The sequence below is a fragment of the Fukomys damarensis genome, unplaced genomic scaffold (assembly GCF_012274545.1).
Source record: "Fukomys damarensis isolate Sample0158 unplaced genomic scaffold, DMR_v1.0_HiC HiC_scaffold_19, whole genome shotgun sequence".
In the NCBI taxonomy this organism is placed as follows: Eukaryota; Metazoa; Chordata; class Mammalia; order Rodentia; family Bathyergidae; genus Fukomys; species Fukomys damarensis.
In genome coordinates, this window is record NW_022900931.1 from 42,400,458 (window position 1) to 42,426,816 (window position 26,359).

At 49.3% G+C, this 26,359-nt stretch overlaps 1 protein-coding gene across 2 annotated transcripts in view; it reads left to right on the forward strand.

Moving 5' to 3' along the window:
• The window catches only part of Fam78b (family with sequence similarity 78 member B), a 94,749-nt gene that overhangs the window by 29,654 nt on the left and 38,736 nt on the right, over positions 1-26,359 (forward strand). The gene's annotated exons all lie outside the window — the stretch shown is intronic.

A 26,359-nucleotide genomic window follows, 5' to 3' on the forward strand; every position in this document is an offset into this window, starting at 1 on the left:
TTTTTTTTTTTTTTTTTTTTTTTTTTTTTTTTTTTGGTACCGGGGATTGAACTCTGGTCCTTGAGCTTGTGAGACAGACAGCAGAACCACTGAGCTAAATCCCCAGCCCTGAAGATGGTTTCTTTTCAAAATGTCACCACTGTTGTATTTTAGCCCTATTCCATGTACCCCTGCTTCTAGGTCTCCAGGGTCAGATATAAGTCTTGCCCATACGGTGACTAAAGAAAATGCCCCCTGAGCTAGGTTCTAGTTGGCAGCCATCTGGAGGGGAGTAAGCCCTTGTGAATGGACTGAACACTTTGAGGGAACTTGTTGGGCCCTCAAGATTGGCCTAATTAATGTGATGCATAGTATTATACCTGTTTTCATTGTAGACTTAATTAGCATCTTTAAAAATAATTCTTCAGGTGAGAGATGTTAATGACTTCTCATCCTGCCCTGCTGAGCAGACCCAGAGAGCTTGATAGTTTTAGGCCAAATAAAGGAGGTAGTACTTTTACGCTGTAGGTAGTAAATGTGTAAATCGTTACTCTGAGAAATGGTATGGCCTAAAATTATAAATAGATTCCAGGAATGAACTTTTAGAGAGAGTCATGGATGACAGAGATAAACTGGGTTATTAAAGGGGAGCCAGGGAACATTTCCTAGATTTTTATAGTTCATAATATGGATGGGTCTCGCAGATGTTCCTTTTACTCACTTGATGCCCCCTTCAGGGACAAAATAGAAGGTGGTAACTGCCGGTCTGACCTACTGAGCTGTTTTCACATTCTCACTCTCTGTTCTTTATAAGCCAGTTTAGTTATAGTCAAAACCTTTGGGGTTTGTTTGTTTGTTTTTGTTTTTGTTCCGGTTTCTTAAACAGGACAGTCTTCGAGACTGTAAAGTGATTTGGCAAAGCTGTAGAATATTTAGGCCCCGCCGTAACCTGAGCTCCGGTCCTCCCTCTGTCGCTCCTTGTTCGTCCAGGCATGGTTTCTTGTACGCAAGGCGAGAGTGTTGGATTAAACGGCCCCCGTGCTCCCCGCGGAGCCACGGAGTCGGTGTCCTCTGCGCACTCATTCAGGGATCTCTGAGAATAGGAGAATGGAGTAGGGAGGACTGCTTCGCCTTACTTTCCCAGAAGGAACAGGAGAGCATTGTCCCCTTCTGACCTTGTAGAGATGGTGCACGGAGACCCGTATGATCCTGAAGCAATGCCCTCAAATACCTTTCCTCTTGACCTGGGGAGGAATCTGGTGGAGAAAGGAGCCATGTGGGAGTCAGGAGAATCCACAGTGTGATGTGGCTCGGTTACCAGCTGATTCTGTCACCCGTTGGAAAAATGAAAATAAGCACACGGAACTTGTGGTTTGTAACGAGGGTGAAATGCAGCTGGTTCCTGATACGGACAAGTGCTCAGTAAATGAGAATGTGGAGGAAGGAGCAGAGTCACAATGCAGGGCTATTACAATGGCAAGGTGCCGGTGAGCAACCCTCTGACGGGAAGAAGCCGCCATCACCGCAGGAAGCAGTGGGGAAAGGTCACCGCCTGGACCCCGAAGCCCATGCTGGACAAAGACCTTCTGTGATGAAATGGGCACCGGACTCACATTGAAAGACTGACTTCTAAAATTCAGATTCCAGTTTATAGCTAAGTTTATTTTTCTCAAGGCCGCTCCACTATACAAAGTTAATATTGTTTAAAGGTGGTGTATATTTTAGTAAGTCATCACTAATAGACACTTGTGGAGTTTGAGGAAGAGCACATGATAGGAGACAAAGACATCTCATGGCTTGGGCTATCTTGCTGTCACCTGCTGGTGGTGGACATCTTGGGGAAAGTGTGACCAGGGTCCTCTCTTCTCCTGAGAATCCTGAAGGAAGACCACGGGGTCCGTGCTGAGCTCCAGGTACTTGTGCACCTCTGTGGATCAGGGCGTGCAGCTTCGCAAAGGGCAGCCCAAATTCCCACTGAGGAGCTGAGAAAAGAGCCCTGGGTCCGGCCTCCAGCCCAAATCTCGTTCTCAGAGAGAGAAGGAGAGTCACTTTGCCATTCCTAGTGGCTGCAATCCCCTTCCCCTGCCATGACACCAACCGTTTCATCACCCACACTTTCTCTCCTTCCTGGGCACTACACGTCCCCTCAGCAAGTTCTGCGTATTGCTGGTGCCTGGAGCCTGGCTGCAGTTTGTTTCCGCGTTGCAGAAGGCATAAGCGGGACAGCCACGCCCCACACACTGCTCTCACGTTTCCCATCATGCTTTGTCTTGGGAAACCAGCAGCCACCGGGATTCAGTCCTACCACACTGAGCTGGTGTTGGAAGCGGAGTCACTGATATCTAATCGAAATTTGGAGCAGGAAGTAGCAAAGCTGATCTTCCCAGGTTCACAGAGTTTGATGCGCCATGTTTATAATATGGTACCTTGGCAAAAAACAACTAGATGCAAGTGGCTTTTGCACTTTGAGCCTTCATCCAAATGTGAATTTAGTCTAAGTAGGTGGAACGTTTTGGTCAGAGAAAAGAATAGTTGAGGTTCATCTGTGGGAGGGATGGGGGGGCTCTCCTGATGCTGGGTCACGTGGTGCTAGCGGGACAGTGACCCGTGAAGACATTCTTTGTTACTTTCGCTGACCTTCACCTGTAACTTGTTGCACATACATCCTGTTTTATACCTTCACCAACATCTGTTACCCTACAGAGAGAGGCAAGTGTTAGCAGTAGCCCCGTTCACAGAGGGGGAGGCTGCAACATAAAAATTCAATGACTTGGAATTTGCTGCACCAGGTTTTGAGCTTGGACCATGTCCACCCAGTCCAGTGTGTTACAGTCTTCGCGCCCTGAGCAAGTGGGAGAATGAAAGTGCAAAACCACCTCCAAGTAGCAGAGAAAGGAAAACCCAAAGCACCTTTCAGTTATTTATGTGAATGGCGGAACTCCCACATTACCCGATAGTAATGATAGGGTATCACTGAACGTGTCATATTCATTTTATAAGTCTTGTTGCATGTTGAGGGCTAATGTATGCAGTCTCCACAGCCCGTTGCATTTACTGTAGAGATAGCTAGTGACAGATTTTTTTAAATTGGAGAAAACCACTTTGGTGACCTTTCATGCCCTTCTTGACTTTCAGCCTCAGATTGAGGCACAAGTTTTTATCCACAGAAGTCAGCAACTTTCACTTGAATGGAAAGAATGTACCTATGCCACTGTCTTGTAGTTTAGATAGGGGTCATCATCAGCTTCTTCCTCCTCCTCCTCCTTCTTTCTCTATCTGGTACTGGGGATTGAACCCAGGGCCTTCACACTGAACTACAATCCCAGCCCCTTTTCACTGTTTATTCAGAGATAGTTGCTAAATTTTTATTAGATACTAAGTTGATAAATTACCTGGGCTGCTCTCGAACTTGTAACTCTCCTGCCTTAGCCTCCCAGAGTGCTGGAATTATAGATGTGTCTGTGTTATTTTCTCATTGTTGGAGCAATATATCCGACACCAACAAGTTAAAGGAGGAAAGGCTTATTTTAGTTCACAGTTTGTAGAGGTTTCAATTCACAGGGCTGGCTCCAAGGTAGAGCAGTATGGCAGAGAGGCATGGTAGAAGAGAAACAGTCTGTGGCATGGCAGGCAGGAGGCAGTGTGACTTTCCTCATTCTTTTTATTCCATCCAGGCTACAAGCCCACACTCAGGATGGGCCTTCTGTCGTTCAGTAAATTCATCACCCACCCAGAACTATGCTAAACCAATCAGTGCAGTAATCCAGTACCTTCACACCCATGATCCAGTCTCTCCCAAAAGCCCCACCTATGAGCACATGAGGCTTTGCAGGGGGACATCTAGACACAACTGCTAACAACATCATGCCCAGCATAGTTCTGAGTCTTCTCCATTCCAATGAGCATCTACCATATGAAGGCAGGATGTTTTTTTTCAGCACACCTGCCTTCCCCCAGAGAAGCCTGCTTCTGGATCTTCAGCTCAAGCCCTGCAGTCAGCACATAGCATAACCTGGCTTTGTCTTTCAGAAGCTATAACAAGACCTTGGAAGTTTCTTAGGAAATTCTTTAGTGGCCCCTCCTCTGAGGGCTGCTTGAAGTCAAGCCACCCCTGCTCTTGTCTCACTTCTGTTTTTTGAGATGGGTCTTGCTGTGTTCCCATCTAGGCCTCCGCCTTGCAATCCTTCTGCCTCCCTTGATCTAATTTAATAGCCAAGACTTGGTGTGGGATTTCCCGGCATGGTACTCCCATTCACAAGGATATTAGCTCTCCATGGCCGTCTTCCCAGACTCCATCTCAGCTCTTTGAGCAGGGAAGACTGATCTCACTGATGTTTGGTGTCAGCAAAGTCACTTTGGCCTGGGGGTTCAGTTACCCCTTGGTGGGAGGTCTTTTACTGCCTCTGGCAGCCCCAGCCCCAGCCCCAGCCTGGACTGGTGTAGTTCTCATCCCTGGACCACGCGTGCCTGGCCCACTGGCATGGGTGTGGCTGTACTCTGGGCTTCTGGTCTTACTTTTGTTTCATTTTGAGGGCCTACAGAGCACTTAGGGCCAGGCATGGTGGTGCATGCCTGTAATCTCAGCTCTTTAGGAGACTCAAACGATCCAGCCAGTGTGGGCAATGAGCAACTCAGGGAGACCTTGACATAAAATAAAAACGGGCTGGGGGTGTGCCCAAGACTAAGGCTCAAACCTCAGTACCTGAAAAAGGAAAAAACACACCTGTGGAGGCTCTGGAGGAGCTGGTGGCCAACTTATCCTGCCCAGCCCCACAGCGTTTTCCCATCTTTTTTTTTTTTTTAACAAACAAGGGAATTTAATCTTCCACCAAAAAAATTCAAATACCAGCAAAATAAAACAGAAAAACTGGTCATCTTGATATCTAGCAAGCCTAGTAGTGACAGCATTTTCATCCCATCCGACGCTTCTCAGGGTTTGTCACAATATCCTGCTATGCGGATGCCCATATGACCTAGGGGAAAATACAGGTCTAGGAATTCAGGAACTGAGGCATAGCTCCTTCTGTCACTGTGTTACCTGAGGAGAGACACACGATCTGTTTGTGCCTCCATTTCTTCAACTCAGTCATGAGCGCCCATGTGACATTAATTCAGGGTTTCTCAGAGCACTGTTGACACCTTGGCCTGCATAAGTTCTGTGCTATATTGGCTGTCCTCTGCCTTATCAGATGGTTGGCAGTATCCCTGGCCTGTGCCTACTAAATGTAAGTAGCACCTCCCAAAAGTATCCCCAAGTATAGCCAAGTGTCCCTTGGAGGTGAAATTGCCCCAAGTAGACTACACCAACACTTACAGTAATCAGGATGTGTGCAGTAGCACCGGGCATCATGGTGCTGTTCATCCTCCTCCTGTAGCTTTTCTCTTTATGCAAATCAAGGAAGCTTCTCTGTTAACTAGCGTCAGGACCTACTATCTGTCAAGTGAAGAGTCAGAACTGAATAGCCCTGCCTGTTTTCATGGGTGATGAATTCTTACGGGAGGAATAGTTAAGCACAGCCATGACAAGAATGCAGAGTGTATATGCCTGAGAGTGGGGAGCAGTTTCAGGGAGCAGAGAGGAAAAGCTTCACTCTTAGTGTTTTAGTCACTTTCTCTCATTGGAACACAATACCCAACACCCACAACTTAAAGAAGGAGAGGTTTATTTTGGCTCTCATTTTTTAGAGGACTCAGACCATAGTGGGCAGAAAGGGTGTGGTACAGTGGAAGGGTCTGGTGGGAGAAAGCTGCTTGTGTCAGGGCGGCCAGGAAGCAGAGGTGGAAGGAGCCAGGGACAAGAATACACCTTTCCTAGTCAGGCCCCTGTGACCACCTCCAACCAGGCCCCACGTCCTCATAGCACATCAGCTGTGCACTCGTTAGTGGGTGAATCCACTGCTGCGTATAGACAGCAACCCCAGGATCCAGTCACCTTTCAAAACCCCACCTCTGAACACCGGAGGCTTCTGGAGAACATTTGGCTCTAAACCATAAGGTGATGTTTGGGATTGGCCCTGAAGGCTCAGTGGGGTTTCAACAGGCAGAGATGAGACAGCCCAGCCTGGAGGCACTGGAGACAAGAGGGCAGTGTGGGCCAGATGGCTGAGCATGGAGGCCTGGATGAGCAGGCAGCAGGATGTCAGACCCGAGGCCAGTTTCTGAAGGCTCCAAATGCCAAGTCTGCACATTAGACCTTAGCCGGAACTGGGCGAGCTGCTGGTGTCCGAGCCATGGCGTGAGGTGGTCAGTGCTGTGGTTAAGGACGTGGGGGAGCAGACGTGGATCAGAGTGAGGAACGGGTCCAAGAGGAGGGGACCTGCCTGGGGTGACAGCGAACAGGAAAAGAGTGAGGAAGGAAGGCACAGCCTGTGGAGAAGAAGGTACAAGAGAAGTAGCAGGGCATGTGAGGGTTGAAGGAGGGAGAGGAGGCAAAGGGGGTCAAATTTGGAATCCTGATCTCCGAGCAAAGTTTCCATACTGGGCGTGGTGCCACACACTTGCAATCCCAGCACTCACAAGACTGATAGGAGGGTTGATGTGAGTTCAAGGCCAGCCTGGACTGCATAGGGAAACTCTGTCTCCAAAACAAAAAGCAAAAAGAGTCTCCATTAACAGGACAGGAGAAGACAAGGAGCCGGGAGTCGGAAACCTTGATATTGGAGAAGGGCCATGGGAGAGCTTTCACATCAAGAGTGTTCCGGATGCCCACTTCCCGTGGGCAGGGCACGGGTGTTCTGCTCAGGGCTTGGGTTTTCCCATGGAGTCGAGCCTCCCAATTCCATTTTTCTTTATTTCAGGTCTGCTTTATGTGACCTTCAAAAGTGGTGAAAATCAAAAGACATAGCGGCTCGCCGGCGGGGACTGTGTCCCTGTAAAAAGCACCTTCTTTCTGAGCAGAATAAAAGTTGGGATTTAACGAAGTTAACAGCAGGAACAGAATCGTATGTGGGACTTGTGCCGTGTGCTGCTGTTCCCTAACCCTCTGGGTGTTCTCCACCTCAGTGCGCAGGACACGGTGGGGGCGGCTGTGCTTCCTGCCACCGTGCACTGGCGCAGGGGGCAGCAGGACGAGGCTGCATTCAGCAGCGTGTGAGCAGAGCCCCATGTTAGGGTTCAGGCAAAAGGCTCCCAGCCTTCCCTCAGTCCCATTCCCATTTTGTCCCCTCAGTACATGACCTGAGTTCGGTCTGTTTCCTCTATGAACCTTGCTTCACCTCTCTCTGCCCTTTTCATTACGTCATTTCCGCACACCGTGTGGCGCTGATACCAAGATCTTTAAATGCATTGAAGAAGAGACACTGTGATGGCTCTCAGGGACCCACCTGTCTTCTACCACGTGTGCCTTTTTAGTCAATATTTATCTTCTTCTCGGCGATAGATGTGCTCCCATGTTTACAGCAGCACAGTTTGTAAGCGCTAAAATTTAGAAACAGCCCAGTAAGCAGATGATTTGTCTGCTGGCCAGGGAGTGACGCTGTGTGCATCTGTGGGTCCAGCACAGGGAGGAAGATTGTCCTGCCTCGGCCGCTTCACTCACACACCCCGTGCCCCATTCTCTCGCAGTGGGGAGGAAAGGCCCAAGAGTGGGTCCCGCTCAGCCCCAGCAAGATCCCGCTTCAAAAACTTGTGTGTTCTCCATCTGGGAACCAGAGAGCCTGGCTTCCTTGTGGGTAGTTTTCACGAGCGATTAGGCATTTTCCTCTCCCTTGGCCCGGTCAGTGGTCACAGTGGAAACTGGCACAGATGTTGGCCTCCTACGTAGGTGGCAGAGGCGTGGAGGGCGGGACTCAGTCGCAGTGCAAGGAGGGGGCCCGGGCTATCCACCTGCTGTCTGATGGCTCTGTCTTTGCTTCCTTTCCCTCCCTTAGCTGCATGTGCCCTGTGTTGCTGCTCACCACAGCCTGCATGTGGCAGGGAACAAATAAAGGAGGAATAAAGTCAATGAGTAAAATAAGTGAATCAGGGAGTGAATGCGTAACATTGGGAATAAATAAAGGAGATGAAATGCGAAGAAGAAAAGTCTAGTTCCTGTTAATAAGTAACTGGAGTGTCAAAATTGTTTCTTTTAAAACAGTCCTCCTTCCTTTTCACTTCCTACATTTCCTTGAGTTCCCACATCCTGGGATTTTATAGCTTATGGATTTTCCCATGCTTCTACAATAAAGTTTCTACTACCAAGGCCAATCTCACAGGTGGCTTTTATCAAGTAGGAAAGCGCCTTGCCTGATACAGTGGCTGTGTATTTTATACTGCTTATTTCTGACATGACCATTGTCACAGGCCCAGCCAGTCTGTGTAGCTCCGTTTGCCACCTGATAGCCAGGACTGTTGAAGGGGTGCCACCCCCAGCCTTTGGTTCACCCCAGCAGGTGCCCAGTTGCTCTCTGACCTTGCCACAGTTACTTCTGGCTTCTTCCCACTCTTTTTGCAGCCAGACAGATTTGCAAACTAGACATTTTTCTCTTTCCATCACCAAGGTTTCCTTTACCAAGATCTGTGCAACCTGGCCATCCATTTTTGGTGACAATAAGATCCCTCTTTACTAGCACTATGAATAACAATAACCGCTTATTGTTGGGCTCCTGAGATGTGTCTGACACTCGCTGGCGACAGACAGGCTGCAGAGTCTCCAGGGTAGGGTCCCCTGGGAGGTAGTGGGACTCCCATGTGTGGGCATGGAAAGGGGTGGAGCCCCAACTGGAGGTGAACTCCTGGTCCCAGGGCCAAGTTCCCCGCCAGACTGGTGATGACTAGGGTGGAGGCTGCAGTAGGATCCTTTCTCTCTGCCTCGAGCAGGGTTGAAACTGGAAATGGGTTGTCATTGACTATAGCTATAGGGAAGGAGATGGGCAATGAAAGCGGGCCTGTCGGCCCCTCTCAGAGCCCTTGCTTGTCCATCATTTCATTTAATCTGCACAGCCCTGGAAGGGAGGGGGATTGGCTTCTTATAGGTAGGGAGATTTTCTACTGTCCAGATGAGGATAATGGCATCCAGAGAGATTACGCCATGTGTCACCCAACAAGAAAAAGGAAGAGCCAAGCCTGAGCTCACAGTCGTTGGTTTCTTCCAGCACACCGGGATAAGATTTCTGGTATGCTTTCCAGCTCTCTGAGTCTAGAGTCCTGCCCAGACAGCTTGCTGTTATGAGAGGATGTCATGAAACTTCATGTGGGGAGGGCACTGGGGTGCACATATGAGCTCTGGAATTGCCCCACATAATTATTTTCAGCTCCAGTACTTGGATCTCATGTCGCTGTGGACAAGACGTATAACCTTTTTCTGTCTCCGCTGACTCGGCTGTGAGATGGAGTTACATAATCCGTAATCCTGGCACTCTGGGAGGTGGGGGCAGGAAGAATTCAATTTGAGCACAGACTGAGCAGCTCAGCAGTTTAGCAAGACCCTGCCCCAAAAAGTTGGGGAAAGCTGGGGATGTAGCTCAGTGTGAAGGCCCTTGGGTTCAATCCCAAGTGTGAGGAAAAAAATAATGTAATGATGCTACCCATGCTGTGGCCTGCTAACATAAGAGCGGTACATTTCATGGACCTGCAGCCTCATCTTCCATTCTTGCTCCTGTTGCCTTCCCTTTCCCTGAGCACCCCAGGCAGTACTCCCGCCTTCAGGTCTTGACCCAGCGTGCTGTCTCCTCAGATATCCACAGAGCCCGTAGTGCAGGTCATTAGAGGCAGCCTCATTGGGCAGTGGGACAAACTGAGTCAGAGCATGTACTGAAGGAAAGGCAGAGAGTCAGAGGCCTGCCTGCCTGTGGGTCCAGCATCCGTAGGCAGTGCAAATGAATTGAGGGCCGCCACTGAAGGTGGGAGTCGCCCCAGCACACACACACACCCCAGCGTGGGCCTTACCAAGTTAGGCATGAAAAAACACCAGACTCCTGAACATTCGGTGCAGATGCTTTCTCTTTCTGCTACCGGGCAGGCCTTAGGTGTCCACAGGAGAAGCCATGTGTGCTTAAATAATATAGAAAACTGAAAGGTAGAGAAAGTGAGCCCAGATTAGGAAGAGACATTTCACAGTGGTGACCTCGAAAATATAGGCTCCATCTGACTCACTGGGTGGCCTGAGTCCCTTCCCCTATACCAAGTCAACCAGGACAGCCAGGCTGGGGGCTGCATGCCTCTGATCCCCTTCCTTCCCCAGACCTCCAAAATCCAACTCCCAGGGTTTCAAGTAGCCTTTTCTCCTTTTGTCCTCCTCCTCCTCCTCCTGCGCTGCAAGAAGCCAGTTGCTCAGTTCAGTCAATATATCCTCGAGTGACTCCATCGCTGACATCAAGACTGTGGGGCTGGCCCTGCCCTCCAGCGCTCCCAACCCAGGAGGGTAAACTGAGGTCTGTTCACCGAGTTCTAGAAAGCGCACACTCACCCGCACTGCCTGGGTTTGGACTTGGCTCTGCTGGCCATCAGTTCAGTGATTCAGGCAAGTTACACGGCATCTGACCTCCACTTTCTTGCTTTGTGAAATGGGGCTGATAACAATGCCCACTGTTGTGAATTAAAGTATGTTGAGTGCCTAGAACAGCACCTTGCATGTAGTGAGTGCTACATAAGTTTGTATTTATAATATGGTCATTTTTATTGCTTAGTGTTATTCTGCAGTAACTACACTAATGTGCTAGGAGCACAAAAAGGAGACAGTATCACCTAGGAGCCCTGGGAAGGATTCTTGGAAGAGGTGACAATGAACTGAGTCTTGAGAATGAGTAGGCATTTTCTAAGCAAACAAGGTAGAGGAAATGCTCTAAGAAAAGGGTGTGAAAACCACAAGTGCATCACAGAGGCATAAGACAAGCTGGTGTGTGCTAGAAACTCCAGGAGGAAGGTGCTGCTGTTTGTAAGTTTCTAGCTGGGCACAGGTAGTAAAGGGTCCAGCTGAAGCAGGGTCAGATGGCAGCAAGCTTGTATCCTTATCAGCTCAGCTACTGTCTCTGTGTAGTCCAGATCCTGCTGCTGTCTTCATGTCAGGAACCAGTGCCGTTCTCCATGCCCTTGGCCAGTGTGTGTGTGTGGGGGGGGGTGAGTCATGTGACACAAGATGGCCAATCACAGCTCCCCTGGGATTTCTGCTGGAGAGTGGGCAGGAGGATCCTGTGTGCCCTCCTGCAGGACACATTTCTGGAAGGGGTGGTTCTGGGCCACAGAAAACCCTTCCTTGCCCATGGAGGAATCCCCAGTCCTGGCCCCTGAGATCCCACGAATCGCCCTCTGGTCTTCCCAGCCGGGACACACCTGTGGTCCTTCTCAGCTTTGTTCTTTCTCAGTGTCCTGCCAACAAGCCCTTTAAAAGAAAAAGCTTAAGGTTCTTCAGGTTGGATTCTGACATTTGTAAATGAGAAAAGTGTGACTAATAGGCTAAGGCGCTTGGATTTCTTTCTTTAAGCGGCAAGGAGCTAGCAAAGGATGTTCGCAGGGGTCGGTTGCACATTTGGAGAGACCACCCTGATGGCTGTGGGGCAGATTAACTAGAGCAAGGTCAGAGAGGGGGCCACCAGTCACCAGCTGCCACCCACTGTCCAGGAAAGGAGAGAAGAGGCCTGGCCTGGGGTAAGGGACGCAGCATAGAGAAGCGAGATGCCCTGAGAAACATGGAGGCAGGTGGAGCAGAGACCATCAGCTCCGTCTCACCCGCAGGCCCAGGGCGGTGATCTGGAGATGGGAGGCCTGGCTTGGCCTGAAGGTCAAGACCCAGAAGCAGCAGCTGGCAGAGTAGCCGGAGGCCTCTGTGTAGCCAAGGAGGCTCTGCCACCTCACACCGTCACCTCGCTGTGTTGGGGCTCAGCACCCACCACGCTGCCGTCTCTGCCTCTGAAGAATTTCTTTGAAATGCCTGTTTGCTTGGTTCCCCTTCCTTCCTTAGGATGGTCCCTGACTAAATGTAGGCCCTCCCTCTTCGTACTTCCTCCTGGGGCTCTCAGCCTCACCACATTTCTCTCCGCAAAAGGGGCCACCCATCGCTGCAGAGTTCCCACTACACAGCATCCTGAAGGTGACTTGGGCCAGAGGTCCTGGGAAGGAGAACTGGAAATCCCCCAAGAAGGGGCAAAACAACATTTTCAAAGCAGATTTTGTGTACCACGATCTTTACATAATCTCATTTAATTCTCGATACCTTCCAGCCCTGTTGTACAGGTGAGAAAGCCAAGTTTCGGATGGATCAAATGACCTCCCTAACACCGTGTAGCTGCGGAAGGAGTAGGTGAGGATTTGGACCTGGGTCTGCCCCTTTTGCCTGTGGATAGATGCTTTTTGTTTTAGCCATTTGTGAGTGGGTTGCAGCAAATTCTTGTGGTGAGGTCTGTCGATAACGAAGCTGTAAGTTAGCTTAGATCGTGTTGAGTGGTAAACCTTACAAATGTGTGGAAATATCAAGTGGAGAGTGTGTTCTTTGGCACATCCAACACCTGATTCAAGGAGGGCTGTGTGAGGTGGAAGGGACCTGTTTACTTTGGCTTGTGATTTTCCCCACAGCTTCCCTCCACAGCTGTCAGAGTCTCTGCTCATGTGGGGCATTTTTCTTTAGCCCCTGCTTTTGGCAGATCCATGCCCTCTGTGCCCACTGGTTCCCTCAGACTACTTTCATCCCCTCCTCCTAGGGATTCCATCCTGATCCAGCCCGAGGCAAGGGGAAAAGTCCATCTCTGGACTCATCTCTCACTCCCCAAAATGATGCTTCAGCAAATCCACTGCATAGATCTGGAAATTAGTCCATGATTCAGCAAAGCAGTCAGAGACACAAGGACGTGATGAAGAGATGTTCTAAACATTAGTGAATGTAGGCCACACGTATCCAGTAGGCACTCAGTATGCCTGGGTGGCACTGTCTTCAGGGCTATGCCTGGTGGGAGAACCTGTAGCCAATAACCTTGGTCCATCACTGATGACCCTGGGGAATTTGCTTGCCACTGTCTCAAGCTCCTCAACTACAAAATGACCATGATGATCGCACCTACCTCATAGACTTTTATGAGAATTAAGTTAGCACAAGTAAACTGCTCAGGGCAACTAAGCATTAGTGTGTCGTGCTAATTATAAGCATCGTTAGTACATGATACTCACTACTATTAGTAAAGATCATTACTTTTCTTGAGCCCTGTTGTGGACCCTATTATTTAGGGGCTATCTTAGTCACTTTCCTGTCACTAGGGCAAAATACCAGATACCCACAACTTAAAAGAGGAGGGGTTCATTTTGCTTCACAGTTCCAGTCCATGGTTATCTCCAGTGCAGAATGGTCCGGCAGAGGGGGACAGAAGGAAAACTGCTCAGGTCATGGTGGCCAGGAAGCAGACAGAAGAGAGTTGCTGAGGAGGGAACTAGACCTCACCAGGCCATGTCCGCAGTGACCCACCTCTCACCAAGCCCCACCTCCTAAGAGCAAGTCAGCTATGATGCAACCCATAATCCAGTCACCTTCCCAAAGCCCCACCTCCAAGCACATGAGGCTTTGGGGGACATTCCTGATCCAAACCGTAGTAGCCCCTGCTCTGGCCCGTCTCCTGTGACTTTTCATAGAGCACTGATGGTGAACCTTTTCGAGCTTTTGAACAGACCACTGTAGCACGTGTGACATAGGTTCACCACCACTGCCATACATATAGCGTGGGGTTCTGCGGCCCTTGTGCCCCCTCATCCCAGACTGTTCTTTAGTATAGCCAGGGCCCTGGAATTCCTTGTTCCCACAGCTCTGAGCTTCCAGGACCCGTGTGGACCTTCTCCCTGAGCTGCGTGCCTCCTGAGTGTGGTCCTGCGAATGTAACTGTATTGTATACATAAAATGTATCAATAAACTCAATGAGGAAAAAAAAAAAGGTTATTCTGAAACCAGGTATGGTGGTACACATGCGTAAACCCAACACTGGGAGGCTGAGGCAGTAGGATTGCAAGTTTGAGCCCAGCCTCAAAATAGCAAGACTCTGTCTCAAAAAAAATTTTTTTAATAATAAAAGCTGGAGATGTAGGCCTTATCTCACTAAAAATAATAATATAATAATAGTTAATAGTAACAACAATAAAAGGTCTGGGGGTGTAGGCCAGTGTGAAGGCCCTGGGTACTGCAAAACAACAAAAGAGCAAGTCACTGAGCTGATTCCCCAGGGACCTGCACCCAGAGGTCTAGAAGTGGCTGTGTTGCTGTCCTCAATTGGGTTCTCATTTTCTCCTCCCGACTTTGGCCGGCGAGATGGAGGGAGTGCATTGGAGACAGGTGTAGAGGGCCTCCTGAGGTATGTTTATTTCTGGAGTCAGGCCCTGCCCTCCTGCTTTGCCCCCGTCTGTGGTGAGTCCGGGTGTGGATCTAAACAGCTCTCAGCTCCCTGGGCTTCCATCCACCCACCTCACCCAGATTCTGCTGCAGTGCTGTGTGTTCACTGTCTTCGGCTTGCCCTCAGGCATCCCCAGCAGGACTCCCATGAGCCCTGTGGTCTGTACCTCCAGGCATCACCCCAGATCTTTACCCCAGCCATGGTCAGTCCATGCGGTTCACACCAACACAGTGTTGTGCAAATGGTCTGCAGCTTCACCATGTCCAAAACAGGACGTGCAGCAGTGCATCAAATGCATTTGTGCCCTGTACGTGCCCCTACAGCTGCTGGACACCCTGCTGCATGGGCCAGGCACAGCAACCCTGGGAAAGAAATGCTCCAGGCTTCAGAGGTAATGTGGCCAAGCTGGAAATCCCTATTCCACCACTAACTTGCTGTGTGTCTTTAGAGCAGTTACTGAACTTCCCTGATTTGTGGGTACTGCATGTGTAAAATGAGAAGTATAGTGCTGACCGTGGCTATGTGAGGATTTAAAGAAATGGCATAGGTACAGCTCCTACGACAGCACTGGGCACAGATGGATTCTCATTAAATAAGACCATAAACCTTATCTGTCTGTGCTCCCTAGTGGCACACATAGTCCCTAAAAAGCCGTGTTGCTTTTGTCTTCCTAAAGCCCAGGTTACAGTGCAGCCACCAGCTGACTTTGTTGACCTGCTGCCTTCTCCTTCATCTTTAGCCTTCCTCCCTTGGCCAGGAAAAAGTCACCCCCAATATGGAGGCTGCCACATGGGCAGGAGCTCCGCGGGCCCTGGGAACCTCACTTGTGTCCCAGGTGTCGCCTTGGCAAGGCCTCGTGGAGTCCCGTGCAGCCCCTCATGACACGCGTCCTCTGTTCTCTCAGGCAAGTGGCTGCCCATGTGCTTTAATCTCCTGCATGAATATTCATCCCTGTCTGTCCAAGAGAGAGATGGAGTAGACATGGAAATGCAAAGGCTCATCGGTGACAAGGAAGGAAAACAGCCTCTTGGGCCTGGGCAGCTGGGAGAAGGCTTAAAGTGAGGGTAGGCTTCCCACTTTCACTCTCCAGGACGAGTGAGGATCGCCGTCCTCGCCTGACAGTCTCCCAAGTGGAAGGCAGAGCCCAGCCCATGCCTCAGGTTGGCTGCCTGTGCCTCGGTGCAATTGTGGGTAGGCGGAGCTTTTCTTTCCCCCCTTCTTGTCATCTCCTTTGGATTCTTTTATTTCAAAGGAAGGTAAATATCGGGTACTTAAATGTTTGCTGTTTTTAGCAGATGCATGGAAGGATTGAAGGCAACTAAGTGTGTTAAAGTCACTCAAACCCAACAGTGCCCTCACAGTGATTTCCCTGAGAAGCCATGGGAAGGGTTTTCAAGTTAGACATGAGAAGTTGTCAGTGTGTGGCTTTTGTTGGGTACAGAGGTGCGTGCTAATGCTGAGAGGACCTGGGGAGCCAGGTGTGCTCTTGTCTGGGAAGTTCTTAGGGGCACTCTGTCTTCCAAGGCCTCAGTCCTTGAAGAAGCCTTTGGGAGGTGGCTCTGTACGGTCAGAATGCACACAGGTGGAATGACCTTCGGCCAGGCCCTGCCCCTCTGTCCCTGTGTCTACAAAATGGCATTGTGAGCTGGCCATGGTGACACACACCTGTAACCCCAGCACTTCCTTCTTGAGGCAGAAAGAGAGTTGGGAGTTCAAGGCCATCCTAGGCCACGTAGTGAGTTCAAGGCCAGCCTGGATTACATAGCAAGACTCCATCACAAAAACAAGTGAACAGAAAAACATGGCATCGTGGCTTGTTGTGAAGAGCTGATGATCAACAGAGTAGCCTGGGATGGAACACTGAGCTGACACAGACGTGAGGGCCTGTGTCACGTGTCGTGATCCTTGTCCCAACTTTGTTACCAACTATCTCACTTAAGATGAATCACGTAACTCTGTGGGCCTCAGTGTTCGGACCTCTAAAATGAAGAAATGAATTAGATCAAAAGCTGAAAAGAAATGGATTAGATCTTGAAAAAGGGCCAGATAATAAGTAGTATAGGTTTTGTGAGCCATAGAATCCCTGTCACAACTACTCAGCTCTTGCCCCTATAGCACAAAAACAGAGACAGTATGTAAACAAGTCAGTGTATGTTTGTGCCAATAAAACTTTATTTATAAAAATAGACAGTAGGCCATAATGTGCTAACCCTTGGATTAGGTGGCAAAGTTCTTCTAATAATAAATTAATATGTTTTATCATCTTGTGAAGGCTTAAAATCTATTAGAATGATTCTAGTGCCTTTCCTTTTGTCTGCCTTCTCTTTCTTCCTCACCATGGACAGAACTACGATTCTCCCACGAGTCCCTGAAGACACCCTCAGCTCTGCCTCTTTCCCTCTGACCTATGCCTGACCTGGTTGGTATCCCTGGTCCTAAAAGCCCTCCCTCAGCTGCCCAGCCCATTGGGGAGCACAGTACCACCCAGCAATCCAGCCATACTCCTGACTGCCAGACCCCACTGGACCCAACCCTGTGCTCTTCCCAGATCTAGGAGCTCTGTGTGGTCAGCCCTTATGCCTCAGTTCATCCAGGAAGAAGGTTTAGGTATTTGAAGTCACTCTTTTCCTAACCAGTGAGACCTCCAGTGCCTCTCACCTGCCTATGTACAATACAGCTAGCAGCTTTCCGGACAGAAATCCATGCTGACGGGAGCATGCTTCCATAGAAAGATAAGTACCAATTCGGACTGGAACACAGCTCAGAGGGGAGTAAATGGATACTTACTTTTATTAGCATATTGGAGAAGCAGCAACTTGTGCGGCAGGGAAACATGGTGCGGAGACTGACGGCCACAGCCGACTGGGTGAAGAAAGGAGAATGTGCCGCGAGTCTGTTAATCTGCTGTTGTATTTATGGGGCTCCAGCAGCAAACTGTGTGTTCCACAAGATCCAAGATACAAAATTTAAAAAACAAGACATGAGTCTGACCCCCTGGCTTAGGAAAGCAGGAGAGATTATGGGAAGGCAGATGTCCAGGTCAGAGCCAAGGGACATGGTGGCCCCTCAGCCAGGACAGATGTCATTGTACTGCCATTAGAAACAAAGGGCCATGAGGTTCTAGAAAGTGAGCGCTATAGGAGACCTTGGTGTCTTCTTTCTAACACTCCCGTTTTACAGACAGTGGAGCCCAAGGAGTGCTGGAGAGCTTGATCCCAGCCAGCATTTTCCCCTCCGTAGAGAGTGGCTGTTTCAGATGAAGACAGAGCTTCCTGTAGGGCTCTGCTGACTGGGAAGGATACACTGGAAATTAAATGTGTGGGGCTGGGCTTGAGGAAGAGAGTATGTCCTTCCCGAAGGGTCTCCAGCGGGCAGGAAATGTTCTGTTTCCAGGATAAGCTATAGCTCCCACTTTATTCTGACTTCTTTTTTGGGTGTTGTTTTAAATTGTGACAGCCAATCTGCAGATGGGAATTTACCCTCTCACCCAATGGACCTTCTTGATAGAGGGGATACTCTTCTTTCTCTGGTTAAGCCCTTCTTGGTACAGAGAAACCCAGCTCTGGACAGACCAAGCCTGGCTTCTGTGCGAAGTGCAGCCGTTCACCACTGCAGACAGATAGTAGTGCAGGGGAACAAACAGAACTGGATCCCAGGGGCCATCTCTTCTCTGGGCCTGGGGAGCAGAGGCAGGGTCCCAGCCCCAGTTCAGATTGGAGATGAGGAGCCCAGAGGCAGACAGGATTTGGTACACACGTTTGGGCAATTCCAGTTGACCACTGGAGCACATGCCACATGGGTAGTATCTCCGCCGGCCCCACTGAGAGCCACAGTATGTGTGGAGGCCACAGGAGGCAACTAGGCCTTGGGCCAGGGGGCTTGGCTTTGCATCCTTACAGACTGAGTGCCTAGGTCTGGTGGATGGGCAGAGATGCTGGGAGCCTGTGCGCCGTCTGTGCCTATGCAAGCAGCGCGTAGGGAGACAAAGCAGTATGGCGAGGTCGTAGCAGTGCTTTACATCTTCCTAGGGCCTGACAGTCTTCAGAGCATTTGCACACCTTTGGCCTTGTTTTCTCTTTAGAGTTTCTCTCCAAGTCATGTTATTCCCACTTTATGCACAAGGGAGTTGAAACGCAGATCAAAGGATTTGACCAAGAGGGAAAGAGTGAAGCAGGGTGCAGAACACAGCTGACTTCCAGCATATTTCACAACTGCCCCTCCCAGCTTGGATGTCATTTTCTCTGGAAACCTTTTCCTGGGCCCTCAGTCCCTCCGACCAAGCCCACCCCCGAGCAGCCCCGGACTCTTCCCCTTCTTTGTCTACCAACCCTTGCTAGATCACAAGCTGCAGCAAAGCAGCAGCCATTGCTTGTTCATTACAGACCGTGTGACATGCCTGACACGTAGTAAATACAAAATAAATACCCCAGTCCCATTCAGCATGGCCCACAGGCTCTGTGCTGCCTCTGAGCCCACTTCACTCCTATCTCATTTCTACCCAGCCTCCCCAAGCGGACCTCAGATGCCCAAGACAATTTCCACCTCACGGCCTTTGCTCGTGCTGTCCTGTATGCCCAGATCACCTTCTGTGAATGTCCCTCATTTCATCCTTTGTTCTTTCCCTCATTTCATCCTTTGTTTTCTGAAAATGACAATAACAACCTTCTCAAGACCCCTGCGCATGTGTCGTAGAGAGCATCCCTTATTTCCCATTCCCTTTGTTTGATGTCTGTTTCTGCTACCAATCAATGAGCTCCTTGAGAGCAAAAACTCCATTTGTTCACTTCTGTGACCCCAGAGCTTAGAGCAGAGTGGCACTCAGCAGACATTTGCAGGGTGAAAGGACAAACCATGCTGTTTCATGTGAAGGCACCAGACGCTGCTTTCTTTCGAATCTTGAAAGGCCGGCAGTGCCGTGTGCCCCTCTCGATCCCATTACTCCTTCTTCTCCTTGCCCCGCGGAACTTTGAGAATCACCTCTGTGCCATCCAATGGAGAATGAAGAGAACATTTTCCCTAAGACCACTCTGTGACCTAGGAAGCAGGAAGCCCCTTGGAGACACACAAGTCTGACACAGCCTCACTCTACTAAAATGTTGGGCAGGATAGCAATGGTGTCTGAGTTTTTGGAGGACAAAAAAAAAGCCTAAGCTGTTTTAAAATAGGGAATCAGCATTGTCATGCGTGCCCCAGAAAGGCTCTGAGTCTCCTTGTTTTGTGTCCTCTGAGGTCTCTAGCACAGGCAGTGACGAGTAAAAGTCACCTCTTCCCTGCTCCCACTCTGTGTTATAATGTAGGGCAGACACAGTTTTTCCGAGTCCTGCTGGAAATCTCCCGACTGGAAACCTTCCCAGACACCCAGTTTTCTTGCTTAAGATGCATTTCTTTTCTTCTCAAAAATTAGTACAGGAGAATGTGTCTGTATTGTTTACCCCAGTCCTTGTGGGAGATATGAGCAACAGAAATTCACAGAATTTTGTAAATGCTAGTCTTTCTCAAAAGATGCCAGATCTGTACCAGAATGCATCAAAATCGATTCTGAAAAGTACCACCCGTTTTGTGAATGAGCAAATGAATGAAACTACCAATGGACTTCAACCCAATTTCTGCTGTTTTAATAACTATGTTCCAAAGCACCCTCTCTTTGAGTCTGGGTTTCCCAACCTCTAAATGGACGTTGGAGTTTACCCTGCACAAATTTGTCTCAAGAATTCAATTAGAAAATGCAGATGTGAGTACTTCTAGTATGCAATAGAAGTGTGTGTTTATCGTGTTTTGTCCTCTCTTCTTATTTAAATGTAAATTGTCCCCCAGAAGTCTCCTGTGTTCAGAGGTGAGGCTTTTGGAAAGTGATTAGATCTTAAGGGCATTATTACCTCACTAGTGGATCCCTCCACTGATGAACTCATAGCGGAATGTGCCATTAGGAAGTGGGGCTTGGTTCAAGGTGGGTCACTGAGGGTGTGGCTTTGGAGGGTTTATGTGCTCCAGGCACCTCCCTTCTCTTTCTGCTTCCCGACTGCCTTTGGGCGAGCAGCTTTTTTCTGCCATTCTGTTCCACCTCGATGTTTCTGCCTTAGAGCCAGCTGACCATGGACTGAATTCTCCAAAACCATAAGCCAAAGTAAGTCTCCCTTCCTTTAAGTTGTGGGTGTCAGTATTTCGTCCCAGCAGTGGAAAACTGACTAACACAGATTTGTGTGAGTGCCTGTAGTGTGCAGCAGAAGTGTGTTTATCATCATGGATCGTATTTCCCAAAGGCATCCTGCATAGTGTGCACCCAGGGGGCCTTGAGCTGAATGGTGAAAGGATAAATGGTGACTGGCTTATTTGTTGTCTTGCGTCTCGTTACTTAAAGACTCTGCATGCTCAACAAGCACCTTCTGGCTGATGATCCTAATGGGAAGGTAGCGCTAAAGATACAGAGGAGCCACCCCCTTCAGCCCCTGGTGTGACTTGCATTGATTTGTACCAGTTTGGGTCCAGACATCACTCCCCTGCTGCATCCTCCACTCTACCCCCATCCCTGCAGAACAGAGCTGAGTGGGTTTTCCAGCCGTGTTCACCCATGCCCAAGTTCTACCTTTTTATGCCCCTCTATACACAGTTCCTTTGCCAACCAGGGCTGCTCAAGGTGAGGCACTGGGGTGAGAGTGCAGGAAAGGCCAGCTAGAGTGAGACAAGAGGGCAGGCCCCTCTCAGAGGGCTGACCAGTGCTGCTCTGGTCCTTCCTGCCAGCTAGAGCACAGGGACATGGCAGGACTCACTCCTGAATTTCTGATGCTACCTGCACATCCCATTGAGCAGCATTTATTTCATTAAATTCCTCTTGAAATTCAGGTATCTTTGGTGGGTAAATCCTAACAGTCATTCACATGCTGATGAAAACAAAGTTAGTTATCTACTCAATTGCTAAGGTTTATAAAACTTCTAAGTGGGTTCTCTTGTCACACATTTAATACTCATAAGTCTGTGAAGTAGCTCTGAGCCCTGTTTTAGCACCTGAGCAAACGAAAGCCAGAGCTGTGAAGTCATCCGGACACAGAGCTACAAGGGAGAAGGAGGGATTTCACAGCCAGCTTTATCACCTGTACGGCGTTACCCGCCCCCTGCACGGCATTGTCACCCAGGAGGTCTGTAAGAGCCACGACCCTGTTTGGGCAGGGGAGTGTAAACCCAGGGCCTACTAACAGGAACCCTGGCTGAGAACAGCAGGTCTGGTCCAGAAGGCCACAGTGAGAGCCAGCCTACTCGTCTGCTGGTCACCTCGTAGCTTGACCAGAACAGGATGTGCAGTTCTAGGAGCCATTGACTATATTCAGGCTGAACGGCCACTGGACAGGGCACAGCTTAACCTGCTTCCCGCTGTTTCTGAATTTTTATTTTTCTAATTAGAAAACATCTTTTAAACCTGTCATCCTTGTAAGCTGGCACTTTAACCATGCACTTTAAGTGAATTTCCCAAGAACCCAGGCATGAGAGTCTAATGGCTTGGCACCCAGAGAGTGACTTTGGGTACATTATATAACCTCTCTGGGTCTCCGTTCTCTACGTCTGTAAAATGTGGGTAACCCTAGTAATGTACAAAGTGGGACTTACAAAGCACAGTATGTGTTTAAATTTTTTTAAAATTTACAACAGTAAAGGATACATGGCCGTTAGTCCCCTTGCTTTGAATACATTGTCCCATGATTGTTGCCATTTTCTGAAGCAGCTCTGGAAGCCCTCTTTCGTGTCCTTAGTGGCACTGTCATGGCTGTCTCAATGCCCTGAATGCATTCAAAACATTTCCTTTTCGTGGTCCTTCTGACTTTGGGGAAGAGTCAGAGTCACACAGCGCCAGATCTGGTGAATAAGTGGATGAGGACACACAGTGATGTTTTTATGACCCGCTGTTCCACTAGAGATACTCAGCAGCAATACTCACTATGGTTTTATCTCATCTCGTATGACCTGTCCCAAAAGAGGACTTCCACAGCTGCTTAGGAAAGCGACGGGAACGATGGGATGAGTGTGTTCAAAGCACGGGGGAGGACTTTGAGGGGCATTAATGGTGTCTTGTACGATAATAAATTTTGAAAACATTCACCACCATCTCTAAGCCATCCCGTGTATCTCACAGCACTGTTGCCCAGGTGCAATAGAACAACTATAGAGAACACTTAGCTCATGGCCAGGCGTGGAGGGAATGTTCACAGAATCCTGGGTGGTCCTGGGCCGGGCAGCTGTGCTCCCACCCACTCTTGATGGAGGACAGGAACTTGGACAGCACCTGCCTCTCAGTGACACAGCACCAGCGTATTGTAGCTGGCTCTGAACTGTGGGGAAAGGAGCCCTGGAGTGGGAAATGAGCGTGTTCTGTGGTTATCGGGGGAGCCAAGTGTAATTAACACCTTAGTGGACAGCTTTTCCTTATCTTAGCCAAGTAAGTGCCACAAGAGCCCGGAGGCAGACTTCAAGGGGAGATACCCTTCCAGGCTCCCGGGGGTTTTGCTCCTAGGATAATTCATTCTGACTACTGGCCTGAGAAAACCTGATCAGAACGTTTTTAACAAATGACGATTGCTCTTCAACCTTAATTTGTTCTGTGCCTTTCTGTCCAGGGACCAGAGTTGTGAGCACAATTATAATAGAAATATGATAAATGACTAAGAATTCTAGTCCCCAGTAAATCTTTTGTAAAGGTGGGAATGACTGAGCTGAAAGAGGATTGCAGAGCCAGTGGAGAGATCCACCTCGAGAATTTAAAGGCAGCAATGCCAGAGAGGCCCGGCTGCCTCTAGAGATGAAACTGCAAAATTATAGCCGGGGAGACCACAGCACTGAGTAATGTCTCCCGATGTTAATAAAGTCTTTGAGAGCCTGGATCAGGCAACTCACTGAATCTAATTTATATTCTCTTAGACAAAATCACTATGACCTGGATAGAAATTCAGCCAGGGAGTAATAAAACATGGAAAGTCACAGGTAGCCTCTGAGAAGGCAGGAGCCCTGCCCTTTGGCTCATTATGTTTTAAGTGCTATAGGAAATTAGACATTTACTGAGCTTGTATGATGTGCCAGCAATTGTGCTGTGAACTCTGATGAGTGGTGTTCACTGCATCCCCTCAGAAGTCCTCTATAGAAAAGTCATGCGATCCGGTGACTGCTTGACAATTCTCTGTTATAAAGATACATCCTTGGGCCTTGGGACTTCGATGTTTCTATCACTTCAGGTGGCCAAAATGAACTGATATTTCCAGTTACTAGTAAACAAGAGCAAAGGGACATTACATTTCCCAAACAGACTTTAGGCACAGCAGGGATACTGTACATGAGCGGTAATCCGTGTGCCATTGCTGTAGGCAGATTCCACCCCCAACACAGGTCACTCTAGACGGGTCCGAGTTCTGGTGCTGTCTCCACCCCTGGTGAGATCCTTCAGATCAAACCTCTAACCTGATAACCAAGCTCAGAAAGCAGCGGTTGCCCATTAGTTGGGATGCAGACAACAAATGTGAAAAGGTAATATTATATTTCCCCTCCTGTCCCTACACATCAGTCTTGGAAAGTGTTCCTATGTCTCACAACTTCATAAATTTGTGGCCTTCTGAATTCAGGAAGGGGCAGATGTGCTGATTCTTGGACAGAGCCTAACTTCCTGGACTCATGGTTGCTTGACCTATAGGAGACAGGAGAGAGCAGGGCCAGCCAGGGCCAGCAGTTCTGAGATGGTCAGGAGAGCCCCAGTGGCCCACCGGCTTGTCTTCTGCACACGCAGGCCTTACACCTTCCCTTCTCCAGGTTCACTTATCAACGGTGATCATTCACATTGGCCAATTTATTTGTCACCACTCCCGTGTCCATGTTTGCCCAGTAGGAACTTTTGAAGTTCCTCTGTGATTCATGAGACACCGATCTTTCCAACACTCGATTATACAGTGCCAGAATGTGCTCACATATGCAACTTTTTAACTCCCTGCCTGTCCCAGGATGATTTACTCATTGTACCTTCTCCTGCCTTCCAGCCCCAGGTGTGTCCGGCCTCCCGAGTGAGGTGTTGACACCCCCATCTCTAACCATTTGGGAGCCACTAGTTCTTCTCTCCCAAACTAGGGCCTTCAGGTCTCTCTGTGTGGCTCAGTTCAAAGCTCTGTGGCATCTGAAGCCACTGTTGCCCGCCTAGCCACCAGCCGCATGCATATGTGACATCGTCGCTGCTTCAGTGACCAGCAAGCAAGAATGCAGTGGTGAAATCAGCTACAAGCTGAACTCTGGGCAGCATTGCATGAGAGAAAAACCAGCAGTTGCTCACCACTTTCACCGGCCTCAGCCACAGGGGAGAAAAGATAATGAATAATGTCCAAAACATCAGAAGTAAGAGAGCAGTTGTAGTTTCTTACTGTGTGCTCTTCAAAGATACCCAGCTGAGCAGAGTAAGGATCTGAAGTTGGGATTTAATGATACCCAGGGAACAGCAGGGTCAGGGCCAGTGAGAAATCCCTGCTCTTTTTCTTTTGAAGGCAGCCCTTCATATTCTGCGCTTCCTAGGACTGCGGGCTTGTTTCCCTGGCAACTAGCTGACTTCCTGAGTCAAAGGTCAGCGTGGGGGGGCAGGCATACCTGCTGTCATAATAGGTATTCCGGGAGGAAGGCCACCTGGTTGGGACTTTGGGAGCGAAGGACAAGAACACTGAACACTGAAGCAGGCATGGCTATTGCAGCACGGAGAGGTATTCTCTTCCTGCATTTTAAGTGAGGGCACTGAGGCATAAAATGCTAAGTGATTGACACACACACACACACACACACACACACGTCACATCTCTAGGACACTACAGAACCAGGAATTAGATCTGTCATACAATTCTCTTTGTTAACAAAGGACATGCTGCTGGCCAACCATGGAGAAGGTGTGCACCTGGAGTTGTTTTTTGTTTTGGGTTTTTTATGGGTTTTTCATACAGACTTGGAATTGAACCGAGAGCCTCCACACTGAGCTATACCCAAACCCTTTTTCTTTATTTTGTATTTTGAACGGGTCTCGCTAAGTCACTGGGCTGCCCAGGCTAGGTTTGAACTTACGATCCTCCTGTTTCAGCCTCCCAGAATGCTGGGATTACAGGCGTGCATCACCACATCCAGCAGTTGTTTTCTTGGAGAAGAGATGGATGTATATCGATCTGTGTGTGGGCTGTGGGCTGGCCAGCTGTGAGCTGCCTGCCAGAGGAGCCAGGCCCTGTGCTCAGCAGTGACCAGCCTATGCCCCTGTGGTTCCTACATAGCAGTAAGACTCCAGGACCCAATGGAAAGCTAAAATCCAAATGTCTGTTCTTCCCACCAGGCAGAGCAACCCGAGATGGAAATTTGCTGAGAGCAGCAGAGGCTCTGGGGACGACTGGTAATTTGAGTTTCTCAGAGGCAGACAATATGTTGGTGCCAGATGTCATTTTAAGCTAGAAACCTATGGTTATGTTGCTTAGATGATCTTCTTTATTTACTCTAACCCATAATCCGGAAGCTCTCCTAGATTGAATGTGGGCCATTGAACATTCCTGGGAGAGCCGTAGCTCAGTATTTTTGGGTGTTGCTGTTTCCAGCTACGGGATCACATTTCTGCCTGCAGTTTCCTGCCTTTAGTATCTGATTATCTCTGTACTGATCTGTCGCGGGTCCTCAAGACCCTTTCTCCCTCCCAGGGCAGCATCACCCCCAAATTGTTTCTGATTCGCTCCTCTACCCCAGCTCCAGAGACCTCCCTTGAGGATCTGTGCATCCCTCGCTGCCTCTGTCCTTTAGGCACCGTTGTTTTCCCCCATCTTCTTGGCAGGACTGAAGAGCAGAGGTTCTGGAGAGGCCTGGGGTCCCATGGAGCTCCTCTCTGGGATGGTGCCTGGCAGTCAGAGGCGGAGGTGCTGGCTCCAGGCTCCAATTGAGAATGGCACTGGTGCCCCTGCTCCCTGCAGTCCTGGTTCCCCTCCTGGGAGGGCTTTGGACGGCCTGGGCCCCAGAGTTGGGTAGCCGTGGAGAATACACATCCCCCAAGTGCACTTGTGTCTCAGGACAGCCCCAGGCAGGCCGTGCATGCTGGCCACTGGCCCTCTGCCAGCTGTCCTGCCACC